Here is a 21,656-nt window from a genome sequence, read left to right as displayed (position 1 = left end):
AAACCTGAAATTCAAGTATCAAATCCCTAAACCAAGTCTGCAAAATTGCAAGCACAATTTCTGCTTTACACTCAAGTTTTCAATTCTATATCACACCTTTTGCGAAACACTACACACAGTTCTCTACATTATTATAGATATTAAAATATCTTTAGTCCCTTTGGAAAGCAACGCCAATCACAATGCCAAGCTCTATACACCAATTGGCAACACCCACTCCTCACAGGTGTAAACACTAGTTGCTGAATTGTTCGCTTAGAAATCAGAGCTTTAGCACTATAAAAGGCCACAGATGAGCTCTCCTGTTTTGGAGGAAAATGGAAGTCAAGGGTGAAGCAAGAGGCTAGAGGGGAAGGAGTGAGAGTAAGACGAGGACGAGGAAGACGAGGACGAGGAAGGACAGTTGTCTCAGATAAGGTCAGGGCCACATTGTTTGACAATGTGCTCAACCATGGATTGAGTATGAGGGAGGCTGGGCAGAGTTCAGCCTAACCTGAGCTGCTACACGGTTGCATCTATCATCCGTACATTCAGAAATGAGAACCGGTAAGTTACTTACCATCTACACTATGCTCTTTATGTATGTATACTGTAGTATACTGCAGTCCGACATATCAGTAGGCCTATGTTACTCAGTGATTGTTGGCCAATGTTACAGTAATGTAATTTCATATAGAAAGAAAATAGATTATTTTAGTTTACTGTAACCAATCATATCATATTTGTGGATCTTCTGCAGAACTGAGAGACGGCTAGGCCATGGTGGAAGACACCGGCTGTTCACACCAGAACAGGAGACCGCTATTGTGAACATGGTAGTGGCAAACAATATCATTAGACTACGAGAAATCCAGAACCACATAATTACAGACAACACAATATTCAATAACATTCACCAGGTGTGCTTGTCTACATTGGACCGTGTATTACAGTGCAACCGAATCCGGATGAAACAGGTCTACAGGGTGCCATTAGAGCGAAACTCAGAGAGGGTTAAAGAACATCGCTATGKATATGTGCAAGTAAGTACTATACTGTGAATTTACAATCATATAAGCACTGTATAGACACATTACAGTACTGTATTGTGCCTCACCATAGTGACGGCTCTAGGTCTATGCCACATATTGTCTTGTCTGTTTCAGAGTCTTGGAGCTGGATGCCGCTGCAATTCAGCACGTTTATATTTACATTGATGAGGCTGGCTTCAACCTAGCCAAAAGAATGGGACGGAACATTATTGGCCATTGTGAATGTGCCTGGACAGCGTGGAGGGAATATCACCAATTGCGCAGCCATTAGCCAGCAAGGCGTCCTCCATCACCATGCCAACCTTGGTCCATACCACACCGCCCTTCTCATCACATTCCTGGACACACTACATGGCATCCTCATTCCAGCCGAGTAGAGGGGTGGACCAGAGCAGCCCAGGTATGTTGTCATCTGGGACACTGTGAGTTTCCACCGGGCTGCTCTGGTCCGCAACTGGTTCATCGACCAGCCACAATTTATTGTTCTATACCTCCAATCATATTCCCCATTCCTAAACCCAATTGAAGAGTTTATTCCGGCATGGCGATGGAAGGTGTATGACCACCATCCCCTCGCACGCATGCATCTTCTCCAGGCAATGGAGGATACACGTGGTGAAGTTGATGTGGGGGCTTTCGGCGGCTGGATCCGTCACTCCAGAAGATTCTTTCCCCACTGTTTATTCAGGGAGAACATCGCTTGTGATGTAGATGAGGTGCTGTGGCCAGACCAAAATAGGAGGCAGGATGCAGCCTAATGTCTTTTTTCTTACATTTTGCATGTGTTTTTGTGTTTAGAGTTTTGAAAGAATGAGCCACTTTCATTTTTTAAATTTTTGTACAGAAAACCCTTTATCTTACTGAATGTTTTTCTCCTGAAAGTGTTACATACAAAACACAAGTGTTCAAAAATACTGCATGTTGGGAATACATTACAATGTTTTTGTTACTGTATTGCATTTGTGTGTGTTTGAGTAGGTATACATTATTGTAACAATCTTTTACAACCTGCTACAGTGTAACACTGAAAAGGCATAAACCTACTAATGGGATATTCATAGTAGTGTTTTGTGTTAATCACATCAGTGTGTTGTTGGTTGGTAAACAGATCTATTCATACGACGCGTGTGTGTCATTTTGGAAAGAGAGAAAACTGTTTTGAATTTAGTGTTTGCTTTCGCTTTTCAGTGTTGTCGTTTTCTGCTTCGTGTTTTGGGAAAATGGGCCAAAGATTCAGCAGACGTGTGGAAACAATTGTGGAAAATTGTAAGAAAAAAATTGAAATCTTCGACAAATGGAAGGAGATCTTTTCTGGAAAGTATATATATTTTATGTATCAAAAACATCAGTCTGACCATCACCCTGAGAGACATTACAATACAAACAAGTAGAAGAGGAGAAGTCCAGTGGCTATATGACTCAGGCTGGTTCCTATACTTGCCCTCTACAAGATCATCAGCAGACTCTATAACTGTCTTCCATCCTCTGACCAGCTCTCTCTGCTCAAGCCATGAACTGACCCTCTCCATCTTGGGTGGATGCAGCATTCAAAGACTTGGCCTCTATTGATTGACCTGGCCTGATATGTTGCTTGTTTGTTTTTTGCTCTTGAACCCCTTTTAGATTCTATGAAAAGCACTATAGAAGTTGAATAAATTATTATTATTCACCTGCTTCCACAGAGTACATATTTATTATCCTTGGGAGGACCGTCAGAGGCCCGGAATTAGCCTGCGTTCCCCATTGGAGGAGGGGGGTACATCCCCATTGGTAGGGGAGGTGGAGGCTTGCTCTGTAAAATGAAATATCAACAAAATGTAAAAACAAGTAGTACGCAACCATATAACACGCTCAAAGTTCAAATACAATTAAAATGCTCTGATTTAAAATGACAGTGGAAAGTTGATTCCATCTCCTGTGCAGCTGCTCTGCACTCTTATCCACCCATCTACTGAGAGTCTGATCCCACACAATCTGTGGAAGAAGATGATAGGAATGAGAGTCTTTAACAATCTACCGTTTTCTATCTTCAACTATCACTCAACCAGGACACTCTTTGTGTCCTGTGTATTGCGCTTGGTGTATTATTCCACTAATGTTTCTCGACAGGATATGAATATTTGTTGTCATCTGAGAGGTGGTCCTTCTTACGCCCGAAGCCCAGCCAGCCCTCTCTGCTGGTCTTGCACTTTACATCCAGGAGCGCCACAGTTGGTCGGCTCTGGACCACTTGCAGGAGTTTGAGTTGGTCCGTTGGGGGCAGAAGGATGTTCAGTCACGGGGCTGGTCTTCTATTCCTGGCCCAGGACGTCCACATACAGTGCATTCAAAAGCTATTCAGACCACTTGACTTTTTCCACATTTTGTTACGTTACATCCTTACTCTAAAATGAATTATATTTTTTTTACACACAATACTCCATAATGACAAAGCAACAACTGGTTTTTAGAAATTGGAACAAATTTATTTAAAAAAAAACTAAAATATCACATTTACATAAGTATTCAGACCCTTTACTCAGTACTTTGTTGAAGCACCTTTGGCAGCGATTACAGCCTCGAGTCTTCTTCGGTATGACACTGCAAGCTTCGCACATCTGTATTTGGGGAGTTTCTCCCATTCTTCTCTGCAGATCCTCGCAGGTTGGATGGGGAGCGTCGCTGTAGAGCTATTTTCAGGTCCCTCCAGAGATGTTCGATCGGGTTCAAGTCCGGGCTCTGGCTTGGCCACTCAAGGACATTCAGAGACTTGTCCTGAAGCCACTCCTGCATTGTCTTGGCTTTGTCCTTAGGGTCATTGTCCTGTTGGGATGTGAACCTTCCAGTCTTTTCTATAATTCATAAAGTGTTCCCATATTATAAAAATTTCTTGAGAGAATGCAAAGGGTGGCTATTGGAAGAATCTCAAATATAAAATATATTTTTGGTTACTACTTGATTCCATATGTGTTATTTCATCGTTTTGATGTCTTCACTATTATTCTACAATGTAGAAAATAGTAAAAAATATATTAAAACCCTTGAATGAGTAGGTGTTCTAAAACTTTTGACCGATAGTGTATATCCCCTAATAAGCACAACTGTAGGGACTCTGGGATAGGCTGTCCCACCCATTCTTCAAGCTTTTTAAGAACCTCCTTCCAAAAAGGGAGCACCATGGGACATTCCCATATACAGTTGAAGTCGGACGTTTACATGCACCTTAGCCAAATACATTTAAACTCAGTTTTTCACAATTGCTGACACTTAATCCTAGTAAAATTCTCTGTCTTAGGTCAGTTAGGATCAACACTTTATTTTAAGAATGTGAAATGTCAGAATAATAGTAGAGAGAATTATTTCAGCTTTTATTTCTTTCATCACATTCCCAGTGGGTCAGAAGTTTTCATACACTCAATTGGTAGCATTGCCTTTAAATTGTTTAACTTGAGTCAAACGTTTCGGGTAGCCTTCCACAAGCTTCCCACAATAAGTTGGGTGAATTTTGACCCATTCCTCCCGACAGAGCTGGTGTAACTGAGTCAGGTTTGTAGGCCTCCTTGCTCGCACACGCTTTTTCAGTTCTGCCCACACATTTTCTATAGGATTGAGGTCAGGGCTTTGTGTGGCCACTCCAATACCTTGACTTTGTTGTCCTTAAGCCATTTTGCCACAACTTTGGAAGTATGCTTGGGGTCATTGTCCATTTGGAAGACCCATTTGGACCAAGCTTTAACTTCCTGACTGATGTCTTGAGATGTTGCTTCAATATATCCACATAATTTTCCCTCATGATGCCAGCTATTTTGTGAAGTGTACCAGTGCATCCTGCAGCAAAGCACCCCCACAACATGATGCTGCCACCCCCGTGCTTCACGGTTGGGATGGTGTTCTTCAGCTTGCAAGCCTCCTCCTTTTTCCTCCAAACATAACAATGGTCATTATGACCAAACCGTTCTATTTTTGTTTCATCAGACCAGAGGACATTTCTCCAAAAAGTACATGGTACTGAACAATAACAGTATTTAAATATATATATATATATATATATATATATATATATATACAAGATTAAATCAATATCATAAATGAGCAGCATTAGTACAAAATTGATGAACATTGATATTGGACAAATGCAAGTACACATTTTATTGGAGTATATATTTTTTTAAATGTCAATAACATCTGTCAGACTATTTTCCAGATATTTAAAAAACAAACGACCAGGAATTCCTGTTTATAATGACGTGAATACATCAAGAGACTTTGAACAGCAGACTGTGAGTTTTCAACTACTCTGTACTGTTAGATCAAATCAAACTTTTTCTTTACATAGAACTTTTTACAAAAGTAAATTCATGACATCTATTTATCTGAAACCCACAGAATGAATGATCCTTTGCTTTTCCAAAGTGTTGTCCATCTTCTAACAAGATGTCTTTGTCCTTATTCATTTCCTCTTTGTTTTTTCATTGTGTTTTCTTTCTTTGTTTCTTTCTTTGTGGACGTTCTCTCCTGTGTGAGTCAATATGTGCAAGTTCAGGTTCCCCTTCCGATTGAAGCTTTTCCCACAGTCGCCACAGCTAAATGGTTTCTCTCCAGTGTGAGTCAGTACATGCCTCCTTAGGTCCCCCTTCTGAATGAAACTCTTCCCACAGTCGCCACAGCTAAATGGTTTCTCTCCAGTGTGAGTCAGTACATGCCTCCTTAGGTCCCCCTTCTGAATGAAACTCTTCCCACAGTCATCACAGCTAAATGGTTTCTCTCCTGTGTGAATCCTCATATGTCTGGACAGGTGTCCTTTGAGTTTGAAGGTCTTTCCACAAAAGGGGCAGGTGAAGAGTTTCTCCACGTGACAGAGTCTGACATGGGCCTTCAATTTACAGGTGGAGTTGTAGCATTTTTTGCAGAGGCATAATTCGCTGCATCTCTTCTTGGCGAGAGTCACATGCCCCTGCAGGTCAGCTTTCAGAGCAAACGTTTCACCACAGTCAAAGCAGCGGTGATTTTTTTCTAGACGTGGTGCTGGGTTTGGAACAGTGTTCCCCCATTGATGGGTTGGGATCCAATGGTGGGCTGCTGTCAAGTCTTACTGGGTCACTGCTTACAGCTGAGCTGTTGCTGTAGGCATTGTTTTGATTATTTGGAAGGTCACAGGGAATGTCAAGACCCTTCAGGTGGGTAACAGTGACAAAAGGTGTGAGATCCACTGGTTTAGAGGTACTCTCTCTGTTCTCCACAGTCTGGGTTTGGAGAAGAGTCAAGGAATGAAGTGGGTTCACCTGATCACAATCACTTTTCAAATAAAGAAGAGGTAATTTGAACTCGATGATATCAGCCTCCTGCCCTTGAATCTGCTCTTCCTCCTGACTGGCCCCGAGTTCCTCATGTTCTTGTTTAATCTGTGTGGGTCCTCCTTCCACAGACTGTGGATCCACTCCTGCTCAAAGTGTTGCTGCTCAAGGGGAACATTCTCTTCAGAAACAGCGAGAGAGAGCTGCAAGGAGTCTGGAGGGAAGGTGCAGAGGTTATTTGTATACCACAGAATTAAACATAACTGAATGATACAACTGAATGATAGATCTCTATGTTATATAGATCTACAGCCTTTAGACATACCTGAGTGCACATACCAAGCAATATGCTATTTCAATACGTTTTTCATGACAGACAACTTTTAAATCATGCACAGTAAAAAATGCATACAAAACTGTTCTATAAAGGCTCGCTAATGCTAAAGCAGCCCATTGGATTCCATGAATAGGTGGCGCCTAGTGTTTGGGTGAGTAGCTGCCGGAAGGGTTGTGGAATCCAAAGGGCTGGTTTAGCATTAGCAAGCAGCATTTCAATCTTCTAATTATATCATTATCAGCGACACCTTCCATCCTGGATTGAGGTACATTTTTCAAGCTATATCCTTGATTCGTCACTGCAGGACAAGCTGTGTTTCGACTTGAAAGAGAAGATACTGAACATCAAGTCGAGTTTTAACTAGATATTTATACTGCCCTACAAAGACCAAGAGGACTAACTATGCAAACAGTGAAACTTGAGAAAAATGCCTGGAGTTTTTTTGCTACCCAGCCAAATATGGTGTAGGTAGATACAGTGCCTTAAAGTATTCACACCCTTTGACTTTTTACACATTTTGTTGTGTTACAGCCTGAATTGTAAATGGATTAAATAAAAAAATCTCACCCATCTACACACAATAACCCATAATGACAAAGTGAAAACATCTGACATTATTTATTGAAAATTAAATCTCATTTACATAAGTATTCACACTCCTGAGTCAATACTTTGTAGAAGCTCTTTTGGCAGCAATTACAGCTTTGAGTCATCTTGGGTATGTCTGTATCAGCTTTGGATTTGTGAATTTTCTCCCATTCTTCTTTGCAGATAGTCTCAAGCTCCGTTAAATTAGATGTGGAGTGGCTGTGAACAGCAATCTTCAAGTCTTTACACAGAATTTCAATGGGATTCAAGTTCAAGCTTTGGCTGGGCCACTCAATGACTTTTACATTATTATTCTGAAGCCATTCCAGCAATGCTTTGGCTGTATGCTTTGGGTCATTGTCCTATTGGAATGTAAATATTTGCCCCCAGTCAAAGGTCATTTGCACTTTGAAGCATGTTCTCATCTAGGATTTGCATGTATTTGGCTCCATTCACTGTTCCCTCTATCATTTCCAGTCTCCCAGTCCCTTTCGCTGAAAAGCATCCTCAAAGCATGATGCTGCCGTCACCATGCTTCATGGTAGGGTTGGTGTTAGACAGGTGATAAGCTGTGCCTGGTTTCCTCCAGACATAGTGCTTTGCGTTCAGGCCAAAGAGTAACAATTTTGTCTAATCAGACCACAGAATATTTTGCCTTATGCTCTCGGGAGTGGCTTCCTTCTGGCCACCCTCCCATAAAGCCCAGATTGGTGAAGTGCAATAGAGACTGTTGTTCTTCTGGCAGGTTCTCCCATCTCTGCCAAGGAACTCTGTAGTTCTGTCATGGTGGTCACTGGGTTCTTGGTCACCTCTCTGACCAAGGTCCTTCTTGCCCAGTTGTTCAGTTTGTTTGGACGGGCAGCTCTAGGCAGAGTCTGGGTAGTTCCATATTTTTTAAATTTCCCAATGATGGAGACCACTATGCTCTTGGTAACATTCAACATCCTAGAAATTGTTTTATACCCTTCCCCAGCTATACGCCTCATCACAATTCTATCTCAGAGTTCTACATACAGTTCCTTGGACTTCATGGTAGTTTCTGCTCTGACATACACTGTCAACTGTGGTACCTTATATAGACAATCAAGTTGTAATTATAGTTCAAGAATGATCAAAGGAAATTGGATGCACACAAGCTCCAATTTGGAGTTTCGGAGCAAAGGGGTGTGAATACTTATGCAAATGAGATATTTCTGTATTTAATTTTCAATAAATTTGCTAAAATGCCTAAAAACATGTTTTCACTTGATCATTATGGTGTATTGTGTGTAGATGGGTAAGAATATATCAATACTTTCTGAAGGCACTGTATGTTTGGGGCAATTCCATCACATCACTGAGTACCACACTTCATACATTATTTTCAGGCATGGTGGTGGCTGCATCATGTTATGGATATGCCCTTCTTCGGCAAGGACTATGAAGTTTTTTTAACGCTAAAAATAAATGAAGAGCTAAGCACAGGCAAAATCATAGAGGAAAACCTGGTTCAGTCTGCTTTCTAAAGACAAATTCACCGTTCAGCAGGACAATAACCTAAAACTCAAGGCCAAATATACACTGAAGTTGCTTACCAAGATGACATTGAATGTTCCTGAGTGGCCTAGTTACGGTTTTGACTTAAACCAGCTTGAAAATCTATGACAAGACTTGAAAATGGCCGTCTAGCGATGATCAACAACCAACTTGACAAAGCTTGAGGAGTATTAAAAAGAATAATGTGCAAATAATATTGTACAATCCAGGTGTGTTTACCGAAAAAGACAGTTGTAATCGCTGCTAAAGGTGATTCTAACATGTATTAACTCAGGTGGTTGAATAATTATCTAATGAAGATATTTGTTTTAATTATTACAGTAGATCTTTGAAAAAGGACAAAATTCATTTTAGTCCCAATTTGTAACAACAAAATGTGAAAAAAGTCAAGGGGTGTGTATACATTATGAAGGCAATGTAAGTGGTAATGCATTGATGGATGATCTTATTATGAATAAAAAAAAATTATGCATATCAACCCTGACCACTGATCTGACCCCTATGCTGATACTGCACTCTGCCTTTGTATGACCTTAAACAACTATATGGGTAATGCAAAAGCAAGGTGCAGTATCTGCAATCTAAATGTGTTGTACCAACTGTCTTGCTGCTTTTCTTTTTGATGGAAACAATTTGAGAGTTCTAACTACATTCCAACTGTACTTAACGGTTTTATGTAGTTATGTTTTCATGTTTTGAATGTTGTATTTAAGTAACCCTCAAGCATTTTTTCACCATAAGGTAAGAAATGTTTCATCAAGGAGAATGTTTACTTTTAAGAAATATTTGACATTGTATAATTAAGCAATAAGACCCGAGGAGGTGTGGTATATGGCCAATATACCACGGCTAAGAGCTGTTCTTACGCACGGCACTTTATGGAGTGCCTGGACACAGCCCTTAGCCTTGGTATATTGGCCATAGATCACAAACCCCCAAGGTGCCTTATTGCTATTATAAACTGGTTACCAATGTAATTAGAGCAGTAAAAATAAATGTTTTGTCATACCCGTGGTATATGGTCTGATATACCAGGCTTTCAGCCAATCAGCATTCAGGGCTAGAACCACCCAATTTACAACTATCATTATAACTCTGTCATTTCCTTTATCTTAGCTAGCTTTTACATATTTTGTTTTATCTTTCTTACCATGATCTGGGTATTTGCAGTTCAATCGTAATTGTTCCGCAAGACTGTAGTATGTTTTTTTTCTGGTGAGAACTGGATCACTGCCAGTCTTATGGTGTGTGTGATTATGATTAGGAAGGCCTGAACTCGGAGCCCGATAGAATAGCAAGGCAAACCGCAGTAACTGCTGTAGGGATGTTAAAGGTAAACCGTCAGTCGCTGAAAATACATTTGACCGTCATGCTTATCAGTCTATCGGTTAATTTGCATAATTTCGTGGAATTAAATTGGTGTCAGAATTGAACAAAATCGTCGGTCATAAAGCAGGCACAGTGTCTTGGTCGACGGGAATTGTTATTTTGCCGAAAATATCAATGTACAGTGAGTTTAGAGTTAGAAAGTAGCCTTCTTATGTCAACTAATGGCTGTCTCTAATCAATGAGCCGAGACTAGTTTCCCATGAAGATGTTCATCTCGTCACATGAAACTGCTCTTATCAGGTGCGTCTTTTAGAAAACTGTTTTCACGCAAATTGCATTTTGGCAAATGTTTGAAAATGATACATTCCATTCTCTGCTTCATTACAGTAGTTGCATGTTCTATAATCTATAATATGAGAGGATAGGCTTGCTATTGTCGCATGTTTTTTAAGCTCTTAGTGAAAAATGTCCGTTCCTTCCATGTATACTATTTTCTGTTGGCACTCATCTTATTGTTTGGAACGAATTTAACCGTTTGTTAACCGGTTAATGGGGGTTGGTTAGTCGGCAAGAAAATTGACCGAAATATTGATCCCTAAATTGCTGTTTGCATTGTTTTTTTAACTTGGATTTTGTAGTTCATAATCAAAGTAAAAAAACAAGGCAAATAGCAGCAAGTGAAGTTACTGCACTCTGAACCAATAGTGTGTGATTGCGGAGCACAARTCGTAGGGTTCCTGCATGTGGTTCCCATTGGTTCCTTCATGAACGCCCCCCACCCCAAAGCGTCCCATTAGTTTCTGCATGGACCCCCCCCCCCCCTCGAGCACGACATCTTCATGCTTGTGTAACACTTTAGATATATATGATTTCCCCTGATTGTCTATGCGATTAAAATATGGGTTAAAGAATAAAATTATTATCTGAGTTTTTCCGGGGCAAGGGGCACTGTCAGCCCCGCCTCCTGTGTACCAGAGTCCTCCTTGCTAGCAGTGTCCTTCACTCCCGCCTGTCCTCGCTGTCATTTACAGAACTGTGGGAAAGCAGTGCCCGACAGGTGGGGCAAAGGTCTATCAGTGTGCTAACTAGCTAGCGTTGGCACCCCCAACTCGTCGTCTTCTGTGGGGTTTCTCGGCGGTTACATACTGTGCTGCTCCCGCCTGTGAACCAGAGTCCTAGCTTAAAGAGCGACTGCTTTTAAAGAGCAATGAATCCCTTTGAAAACGATATGAGTCCGAAACAGTTATTCTAGTGTCAAAATTGACTACAAAGTGTAAATAGGATAATTTGTCATAATGCACTAAATCAGAAGGTGCAGTTATTAAAATGCTATGACCTTACCTGTTTTATATTCTGGGACTTAGTAGACTGGAACATGGTTTTATGGACATACAATCAACATTTGTTCTGTACAGTGCAATGTTTGTACCATTATAGTGTTCAGGGGCCCATACACAAATCTATTTGACAACATAAAAGTTCTGGCCTGTCACAGTAGAGGCTGAGCGTGGTTTAAACTTGCTAGCCTATCGGTGGTGCCCAGGCTGGTCCCAGCCTCACAGCACACAGGATCCAGATATCCGGAGTGTTTGTTGTGTAGCTGAGAATTTTTCCATCTTGTCTCAACCTTGTGGTTAGCACAGTCGACACCCTAGATCATGGGTGTCAAACTCTGGCCCGCGGGCCAGATTTGCCCGCGGGTAATTATATTTGGCCCGCGAGACAATACCAAATTACTACTAGAGCTGGCCCGCCGGTATTATACAGCGCATTCACCGCTAATACTACGAATCCCATAATGCTCTGCTGATGTTTTTCGCGCGCCAATCAGGACAGGACCCAGAAACGCCCTCTCCTCTGTGACAGTAGTCATAGCAACATAGACGCTACAACTGTCAGCGCGCTATCCCTTCCCAAAAATGGCGAAAAGAAAGGCAGAAAACAGGAGCTTTCTGGACAAGTGGGAGGCAGAATATCTTTCTCTGTGACATCTCGGCCATCTCGATGCGCTGAACCTGCAGCTTCAGGGGCGGGGGCGCATCATCACAGACATGTACGCTGCAGTGAGGGCCTTTAAAACTAAACTGTGCCTGTGGGAGAATCAGATGCTGCAAGGAAACCATTGCCATTTTCCCTGCTGCCAAACCATAAAAGCGCAGATCTCTACCGCCGTGTTCCCATGCGCACAGTTTGCTGAAAAACTCAGTGTTTTCGCCGCTGAGTTTAGCCGGCGATTTGCCGACTTCGATGTCCAGAAATGTAGGTTTTAACTGCTTAGTAATCCCTTCGCAGTTGATGTGGAAAATGCACCAACCAACATCCAAATGGAGCTGATTGAACTCCAGTGCAACGACACGCTGAAGTCAAAGTATGATGCTGTGGTTGCCGCACAGTTTCCACGGTTCATCCCTGACACAATGCCTCAGCTCCACACAAGCTGCTCAGATGCTCTCCATGTTCGGCAGCACTTATCTATGCGAGCAACTTTTCTCCTCGATGAAGATGACCAAAACAACTCACAGGAACGTCTGACTGATGAACACCTTCGCTCGATACTGAGGATTTCTTCAGCTCAGAGCCTGAGCCCAGACATTGATGAACTAGCATCCAAGAAGAGATGCCAGGTATCTGGCTTGGGCACATCAGATTAGATCAGTGTGCAATAATTAATGTTTCTTGTGGCACTTTTTCTTGCTACAAGGCATGGGCTTGAATGGTTGATTGATTTATTATCATTTTATTTGTAAAATTATTAGCCAGTGGAAAAAGTTTATTTTGGTATTTAAATCAGAAGGCTGCAAATAGAAAAGAGGCATACAATTTTTATTTACATTTTATTTATTTAATAAATGAATGCCATTGATGTGTTTTTTCATTTGAAATTCGATTTTGCATGTCTCCACTATTAAATTATATATTGTATGGTAATAAGCGATGCTTGTTCCATATTCAATGTTAAAGCAAAACTTGTTTGGGTCCATATTAAAAGGTTCATTTGTTCAATGTTGGCCCGCGACTTTGTTCAGGTTTTACATTTTGGCCCACTGGGTATTTGAGTTTGACACCCCTGCCCTAGATTATCAACAGCTTTTCTGCAATCACGCTATGTTTTGTGATTAACATGTCCTATTTCTATAAGGCATATACTTTTGTTAAAAAGAGAACAAAACCATTCCTTCACAATACACAATCAATCATTTTTTTCTGTACAGTGCAATATTTGTACCGTATAGTGTACACTCTAAGAAATTTGACCACAGCAAAAGTCCAGAAACACTTGCTATGAGCTAGCTTTATTTGTGTTCAAACTCACCTGTCAAGCCATCAAGAGGATTTTGACCTAGTGTGTGTGAGGTGGCAGGAAGCCTCTCAGCCTGCGTTAGTTTGTTTTGTATTACAGTTTTTGGCATGCCTTTTTTTATTTTTTTCCTTTTTGTATATTTTCATGTTTTGGCACCATCTGAATAAATAATATTCTGCTTGGACTGGCCTACCATGGGAGTCCTGACTGAGCTATCCCTGGACCTAAGGTAAGGTTGCTGGCTCCCGAGTACATACTGTACATTCAACACCTAGTCGCATACGCTTTTAGAGAGACAGATATAACGAGTGGAGCCAAATCATCAGTAGGCTAGATATTGGTTTCGTAACATCACATTCACTTTCACACAGGAAGCAGTGAATATGAACTCTGTGATATCCGCCTCCAGCCATTGAAGCTGCTCTTTCTCCTGACTGGTCCTGAGTTCCTCCTGTTCCTCTTTAATATGTGTGGGCTCTGGGTCCAAAGAAAGAGTTGGGTTGATCAGCTGTGGAGTCTGTGTGGAGTAGTTAGTGAAGCTGCTGTTATAAAACAGGTTACGTTAGGACTCGGCAAGGACACCGACAGAGAAGATATGTACTCTTTTCTGTTTATTTATCACATGCAGAGACGGCAGAGACTAGAACTAAGAGGTGGGAAATTGTGATAGATGGAGAGCAGGGGATCAGCGCAGTGGAGTTGACTCAGCTGCCTCCATGCATAGGGCTGCAGAGCTAGATATTCATATATCTGTCTGCTCCACAGGCGCCTCATTTATAACTGTTACGTAAATGTCACACTCAATAACTGTGTGTGCCATTTATGAAAAGTCTGCGCATGTACAACATTTTTTAGATTTATACCTGTCCCTAAACTGTGCAGGCATGAACCAGCATTAAAACCCAGCCTGGAAAATGTATTCCAGTCACCTTTAAAGGTGTCAATAATGCGCTTTATTTGCTGTATAATTTGGAACTATTTGTAATTGGGCCAAGGCGGTTTTTAAAAGAAAGAGCAATGGTCATTTTGATCACATTTCTGTAGAGGTGGGCAGAATCTTTTCATATTTTGCAGTAACCTTTTCTAAAACATGCATGCTGACTATAGCAAGTGCCTGTCTGCGCATTCTGCAAGATTTATTGTATATTCAAAATAATTTAAAAGTAGGCTAAATGCTACAGCCCACACTTCTATGCAAAATACTAATTGTTTTTCAATATCATCAATCAATAGATTATTGTGTTTATATGTCCAGCCTTGCTTTACTCTCGGAGATTAAATAGGCAATGATGTCACTCTCCTATCGCACAGTAATACTGTAGCCTATAGGCTACTGTAAAATATTTAACATAAGCTACTGGGTTGGCGGAATGCTTTAATCTTTTGCAGTAATTTATGCTGTATCTGGGTAAAAACTGTGTCTGTTTCTGAAAGAGAAAACAATGGCAAATTGCTGTGGACCTGTCAGCAGATCGTTTGAATTGAACAATGTTTTGCATGACTTTTCCCCGGTAACTTAATTTGAGCCAGATCCGGTACCTCTCACGGCATGCATTTTTTTCTTGCGTTTTTTGCAATATACAAATTATAACAAAAGCTATCAAAGTTCATTCGAGTTCTTCCTTAATTCTCCTGGCCCCTCCAAATAAACGTAATGTGAAAAAGTAGATTTTCAGAGTTGATTTGGTTTGGGCCAGCTTGGGTTTATGGTTTGCGCACTTTCTATTGTCTCTCTCCCTCAGCTCTGATAGACATGACTCTGCAACTCTCAGCTCTCCAGCGTTGCACTTAATTTATTTCCTTATAGAATCATAGCCGTGCGAGGGGTTCTCGAGGAGCTGTAGCACCCCTGAATTTAAAATAATTTAGCCTCAGAGGATCAATAGTTTCTTTAAAAAAATACCCTAGCAGTGGATTGATTGTGTGTAGCCCAATAACAAGGCATAGCCTACAGTCGGGAACGCGCAGCAAATCTGTCAGTGAACAGCATGCATACAAAACAGGCCTTTTCACAATATTTCAAATATAATTGCGGAAAAACACAGGTTGGAAAACATGGCTCCTGCTGAAAAAAAAATACTAATCTGTCTGCTGTAGTCTACCAAAATATTTGATCAACTTCCAAATATTGTTTTACAAAGAAGCAGGGGCGCAACTTTGGTTTTAGAAGTGGGGGGCATAAAAAAATATATAATTTATTTTTTGTCAGATAAACACTCCAAACAGCCTACCCGACTGCTCGGAGGCGTTCGCATGGTCCTTAAGCAAATCGTTGCCCTGTTTTGTATCACATTCCAATGATAAAACTGGGGGGGGGGGGGGACAAAATGCAATTTCAGAAGGGGGGGGGGCATGTCCTCATGGAAAGTTGTGCCCCTGCAAAGAAGTAGCCTATAACAAGAGAGGCTTTTGGCAAGAACGCATTGGCCATCATCAAGTGAGTGAGTCATCATTGGGTGAGTCAGTGCAACTGGGAAGCATTTTTAGGACTATAATTTCCTCTTAATATTGTAGCCTACAACACACCTAGGCTCAGGCTATTGATGGATTCAAGACAAGGTCAAAACGCAGAGAGGAAGCAGAAGTACCACCAAGTCTCTCAATACAGGCTTCAGGGCCTCATTTATAAACCGTGCTTACATACAAAATATACACAAAATGTGTATGCGCCAGATTTCACGCTAAATTTGGCATTTATAAAAACGTAATTTGACATGAGAATGTGCTCACCTCCATCTCCCCGCAAATTTTAGACCATGTGTACTCTAGTGGTTAAATATTTGTATTGCAAGCTGGCAAGTAAGTTTTTTTGTGCAAATGGGGGATTTGATCAAATCAGCTTATTCATAAAAACAGAAAACAGGAAAACATACGAACAAGAATACAGCATTTGCCGTTAGTGAGAACAGCGAAAATCTATCTGTTTGATTTGAAAGTCCGGTATGAGCGGAGAAAAATACTTGTCAGACAAAAATTCCCCTCAATCCAGCTTCAGTTGCATTGCATTAAGGACTGGAAAGAAACACGAAATTGTCAGCTGCCGTCATTCCTCACACATGATGGTCATCCTGATTTGTTTAAATTGTAAAAATGTTGTTATGCTCATTTCCATTATATTATGACAGGCTACTTTTGGAAACTTTCAGAATGGACATAAAGAGAATGAGCGAATTACACACACACACACACACACACAACACACACACACACACACACACACACACACACACACACACACCACACCCACACACACACACCACACCACACACACACACACACACACACACACACACACACACACACACACACACACACACACACAAACCCTAAAAAGATCCACCAATCAAAGCCAACAGCGCATCTCAGACACACACAAATCACATTTCTCCTTTCCTATAAACTTTTTCAAAACCTAGGCTCACCTTCAAATCTAGTCTGTAGTCCTAGGCTACATAATGTTAAACCTTTGTTCTAAGATTACAGGTGTCACTCAATGCAGTCTAACTGACCTGTTTAACAAGCATGTAAGGCGACCTCTATTTTTGGGGGACCCCTCACCCCCTGTAACAGAAGTTCCAGCTGCTGTCCTCAGGGCATCAGTTCAGAGTGCCTAGCCTGAGGACCGCCAGAGCTCGTGGCTCCATTATCATTACGGCTATAGCTGCCATCAATGGCCTCTTCCTGTAGCTCTCCCCTGTTGCTGGTAGTGCAATGTGTATAGACCTATCTGACTGGCCTACTGTCATGTACATATGTTTCTGTATGTGTATATATAAAATGTATATTTTGTACATGTGTGGCTCTATTTTCAAGGCTTTTTAATCTTCTTTTGTCCATGTATATTTACTGTGTGCATGTTTTTTAATGTATGTAAACATATTTTTACACCATACAAGAATTGCTCTTTGGGGAGAATAAAGATGTATTGAATTGAATTACAGTAGATAGATAAGTGTATTCCTGTCCCGGCCAGAGGTGTATATGAAAGTCAGTACCCTATCTAGTGACGTGTTTGGTGGTAGCTCTATTCCTGTTGTTAGAGATTGTAGGAGAACGTTACTGTTGCAATATCCTTATTTGTGTGTGTGTCCAGCTTCATCCCTCAGTTTACCAAATATAGTGATACTCAGGCTGTTGATATTACAGATTGCGCCTTTAACTAAGTTCAATAAAAGTGTGAGTTTTCCATTAAAGTAATATTAAAAAGTAAACTAAGATACAATATAGCCTGTTGATGTTCATTTTGATGCCAAATTTTAAAGGCCCAGTGCAGTCAAAATTCTGTTTTTCATGTCTTTTATATCATATTGTACAACAGATGATGAAACTAACACTGATCAGTGTTATTTCCTGATAGTTGCTGGTTGAAAATACAATCTACATAGGACCTTCCAATCAGCAGGTTTGCATAGGCAGGAGTTTCAGCTTTCCATGGTGACATCACCATGCAGTAAATTGATTAATACACCAATAACAAAGTTCCAAACCTCTGACAGCTAGTTTTCAGTTTTCCCCTCCCCACTCAGACCATTCCCAGACAGTCCAAGCAAAAGTCTTGCTTGAGAAATATATTTTTGTCGAAAAGCTAATTTTGTCAATTTGAATGGAAATCTATTACAGTAAGGTACTTAATTGTTACCCAGAAATGATTTGATATTGATATAACAACATCTGCATCTGGCCTTTTAAACAATATTTTTTTACCAATTTAAAGGGTCAGTCTGAGATTTAAACTACAACAAAGTGAGCACCCAGACACTTTTTGGGGAAACAGCTGAGTGATGGGTCCTGAGAAATGTAACCATGCTGGTTTATGATCTGACCTATCTGTCATTGTGTGGGCCAAACTTTCCCTATGTTGTTCGTTGAATCTGATATATTCTGTGATCTGGCTTCTAGCTTGTCTCATGCACTTCTGAAAGCAGCCAGTAGATGGAGAAATAAACCATTTCATGTCAATAAAGTGTCTGGGGAAAAGTGGCAATGACAATTTTTTATTTATTTATTTTATTTAACCTTTATTTAACTAGGCAAGTCAGTCAGGAACAAATTCCTATTTACAATGATGGCCTACCCCGGTCAAACCCTAACCCGGACGACGCTGGACCAATTGTGCGCCGCCCTATGGGACTCCCAATCACGTCCGGTTGTGATATAGCCTGGAATCGAACCAGGGTCTGTAGTGACGCCTCTAGCACTGAAATGCAGTGCCTTAGACCCCTGCACCACTTGGGATCGCTAGACATGTAGACCAGGGGTTCTTTTAGGTTAATGTAGGCCTACCTCTAATCACATTATGTTCTGCCAGAAGCACCCCTTACGTGCAACCAATCATTAGGCCTATGTTCTTATGTCTCCCTAGTACCCCCTCCCGTGGATAGTCTATGATAGGAATGAGGTATAGTATGAGGGGTAGTTTACTATACCTGATTGAGAAACACTGATGTAGACTACTACATATCAGCCCCCTTCTCTCCAGTTAGGTCTCTCCAGTTAGTGCTGCATACTTGTGCTATGTTTGGTAATGTAGTGGTTCAAGGGAAACGGACAGAAAGTGGGGTATGTCCACAGTCCTGTGCCATAAAGGTCCAGACAATGCTTTTATGGACACACAAGTGTAGGATCAGCTTACCCTCCACTGGCTCCACAAAACCTATTCATAACCATGAGGATGGGTGAAACATAAAACTGACCTTAGATCAGTCTAGTGAGGCAGTCCTCAGTGACAGAGGCTGTGGTTGCCTACCAGTACTATATTGATGAACACAACATAAAAAAGGTTAAATATGTCCAATAATTTCCTCTCATTTAAATTAACATTGTACATCAATTTAGTGCTTGTGTTTTAACCTTGTGAGTGATGTCACTAGAGGGGAGGGTCACTATCCAAAAATTGAGACCAGCAAGACATCTCGGCTTGGAAATTTCAACTACCACCACTTCAAGCAGAACTGCCACCCCCAGCGGTAGAGGAGCTCACCCTTGGCTTTTGAAGCAGCCTTGGACGTCATATAGCACCGTTTCTTTCGGGAGGAGATCCTGGCTTATTGGAAATTAGCCTTTTATTTTAGTTTCTTTAGGAGTATGTGCTCGGGACGGTGGTGTATAGCACTAGAGCTGTGCTCATCCGGGCAATTGTGCCGTGACTCCATTCTTCTTCATTCACTGTGAAACTGCCATAGCCATAGGAGATAAATAGGAATTCATTTTTGTGAAATAGCTAGACACATGTATTATACATATTTTTGATAACCCCACGTCAAGCTGGAACACAAACGGGCATGTCTAATCAAGGAGTTAGGAGAAATGGCCCAGTGAAACTGCGGTTGACAGGTAAGAATGTAAAACCCTCTCGCTGTCTCTAGCTTCACTTGCTTGTTAGCTAATGGCGTTATCAAGCTAACGTTACTAGCTAGCTACAGTAGTTGGCTAGTTTTCCTGCGTGAATGTTTACACTTTGTTATTCACAACAACGCCATATTATATTTACTAACACACTGATCAAATGTCGTTAGCTACGCTTCGAATAAGCATACTGTTTTTCTAACAAGTAAATGTTTATTTTTTCAGTTTATAATACTAGCCAACGTTAGTTTACCTAGCTAGCCAGTTAGCTAGTTAGCTGACATAGTCGTGAATAACGTTGATTTACTGTTAGCTAGCGAACTCTCCAAATAAAAAAGCCAACACATTTGGGGTTATCACAATGGCTGCATTAATTAATTGTTACAACTTGCAACAGTTTGCCCATCCTTCGTCACTACTTGCATGTATTGTCATATAATCTGAATTACAGTGCTATTAATTGATCAGTGACATTATTATACATAGTTACACATTTTAGTCATTCAGGAGCGATTTACATGAGCAATTAGGGTTAAATGCCTTGCTCAAGGGCACATCGACATATTTTTAACAATCTGCACTCTGATTCGAACTAGCGACTTTTCGGGTTAATGGCCCAAAGCTCTTAAACGCTAGGCTACCTGTCGCCCGAGTGTGCAGAGACTGCCCATAGTAGCCAGAGCTCTGCAGACTGACGCACCATTACCAAATGTAGTAATGATTTAGACCAGCATGTCTGTTCCAAATAGTTTGCATTTGTAGCTAATATTTCCATTGTTTACTGCACTAGTGTTTCAAGATTTTCCATCAGTACTTTGATTTGTGTTGGTAATGAACTTTCAGCACCCCTACATAGCCTCAACTTGTACTGCATTCCCCTTGTTTTAAAACACTATTCCTTAGGGAAAGAAGCCAGCATGAGCCCCTTTTACTTTCTGTCCTATTCACAGTTTCTTACAACCCAAACATTTTGTCTGTTTACTTGAGAAAGCAGTGTTTTGACTGGGGAGAGGAGGCGATGGCGTGCCCTGCGTTTCATGTTTCTTCGTGATCAGATCGATTTCCAGACCCCTCTATCTTCTGGGACCAGCCAAATTAAATATTTAATCTTGTAATGTACTAGCTGGATAAAAGCACTGAGTGAACAAGAGTTCCTCACGGTCCGGCAAGAGTTGTCTGGTGGTTTGGAATATTCCATTACTTTGAAAGTGTTTACTTAGTACTTAGTTTGACCTTTTTAAAAGGCTGTACATTTTATATTTTGCCCGTGACCTCTATGATGCAGTAAGCCAAGGCTATTCTTCAATAATGAGGCATCCTGCAGTAATAATAAATAATAATCTCTCTTWGTGCAGTGAAGGCCTGGGTCTGTTTTATTTCCATTTGGGAAATGGTTTTAAATGGGCTGCTGCAGTGGTCTTCACTCAGAATCCCAGGAATGTGAAACAGAGGAGCCGTGAGTCTCTCCAGATCGTAGGAACATKCTCTGTCTCGTTCACGCCACGGAGGAGGGGAAGAACGCTTCAAAACACTGCTCCTCTCAAACTGGGGAACACCGCCACACATTTTAATGTTGCACATTTTTTTAAGTGTGTGTCGTAGACGGGCCTCTCTGCCCTGGTCTGTGTGTCTGCTCTGTGGTTTCACTGAGTGCTCGCTTGTCATTTAGGATGGGCTGCAGACAGTAGAGCTCGATCAGTAGAGCTCGCTGGGTTACTCTTAAGCACTTATAGCTTCCTTGGGTCTATAGAGTCTATTCAGACCTGAGCCGCCATTATTGTCTAATCGTAATGTAATCGTCAATAAACTACTGTGTCTGCTACCAGCAGTCTGGGAGACGCCTGGAGGTATTCTCAGGCCATTTGTCTGTGCGTTTGCCYTTTAGAGGCCACATTCAAACTGTCAGTAGTTGCAGC

At 41.1% G+C, this 21,656-nt stretch overlaps 1 long non-coding RNA gene and 2 pseudogenes across 1 annotated transcript in view; 2 read left to right on the top strand and 1 right to left on the bottom strand.

Moving 5' to 3' along the window:
* Positions 1-2,767, top strand: part of LOC111956240 (uncharacterized) — a 13,566-nt gene extending 10,799 nt beyond the window's left edge. Inside the window, exons 2-4 of the long non-coding RNA XR_002876239.3 lie at positions 740-815; positions 933-1,022; positions 1,146-2,767. This is a non-coding gene — a long non-coding RNA (uncharacterized lncRNA). The remainder of the gene's footprint in view (positions 1-739; positions 816-932; positions 1,023-1,145) is intronic.
* A 2,646-nt stretch (positions 2,768-5,413) lies between these two features.
* On the bottom strand, positions 5,414-19,406 carry LOC139029134 (zinc finger protein 782-like; annotated as a pseudogene).
* LOC111953074 (E3 ubiquitin-protein ligase SMURF2-like) overlaps positions 19,279-21,656 on the top strand; it is an 80,377-nt pseudogene continuing 77,999 nt past the window's right edge.

Source organism: Salvelinus sp. IW2-2015, linkage group LG1 (assembly GCF_002910315.2).
Source record: "Salvelinus sp. IW2-2015 linkage group LG1, ASM291031v2, whole genome shotgun sequence".
NCBI lineage: Eukaryota > Metazoa > Chordata > Actinopteri > Salmoniformes > Salmonidae > Salvelinus > Salvelinus sp. IW2-2015.
The sequence above is the reverse complement of the archived record's forward strand: the minus strand, read 5'-3'. Positions and strand labels throughout refer to the sequence as shown.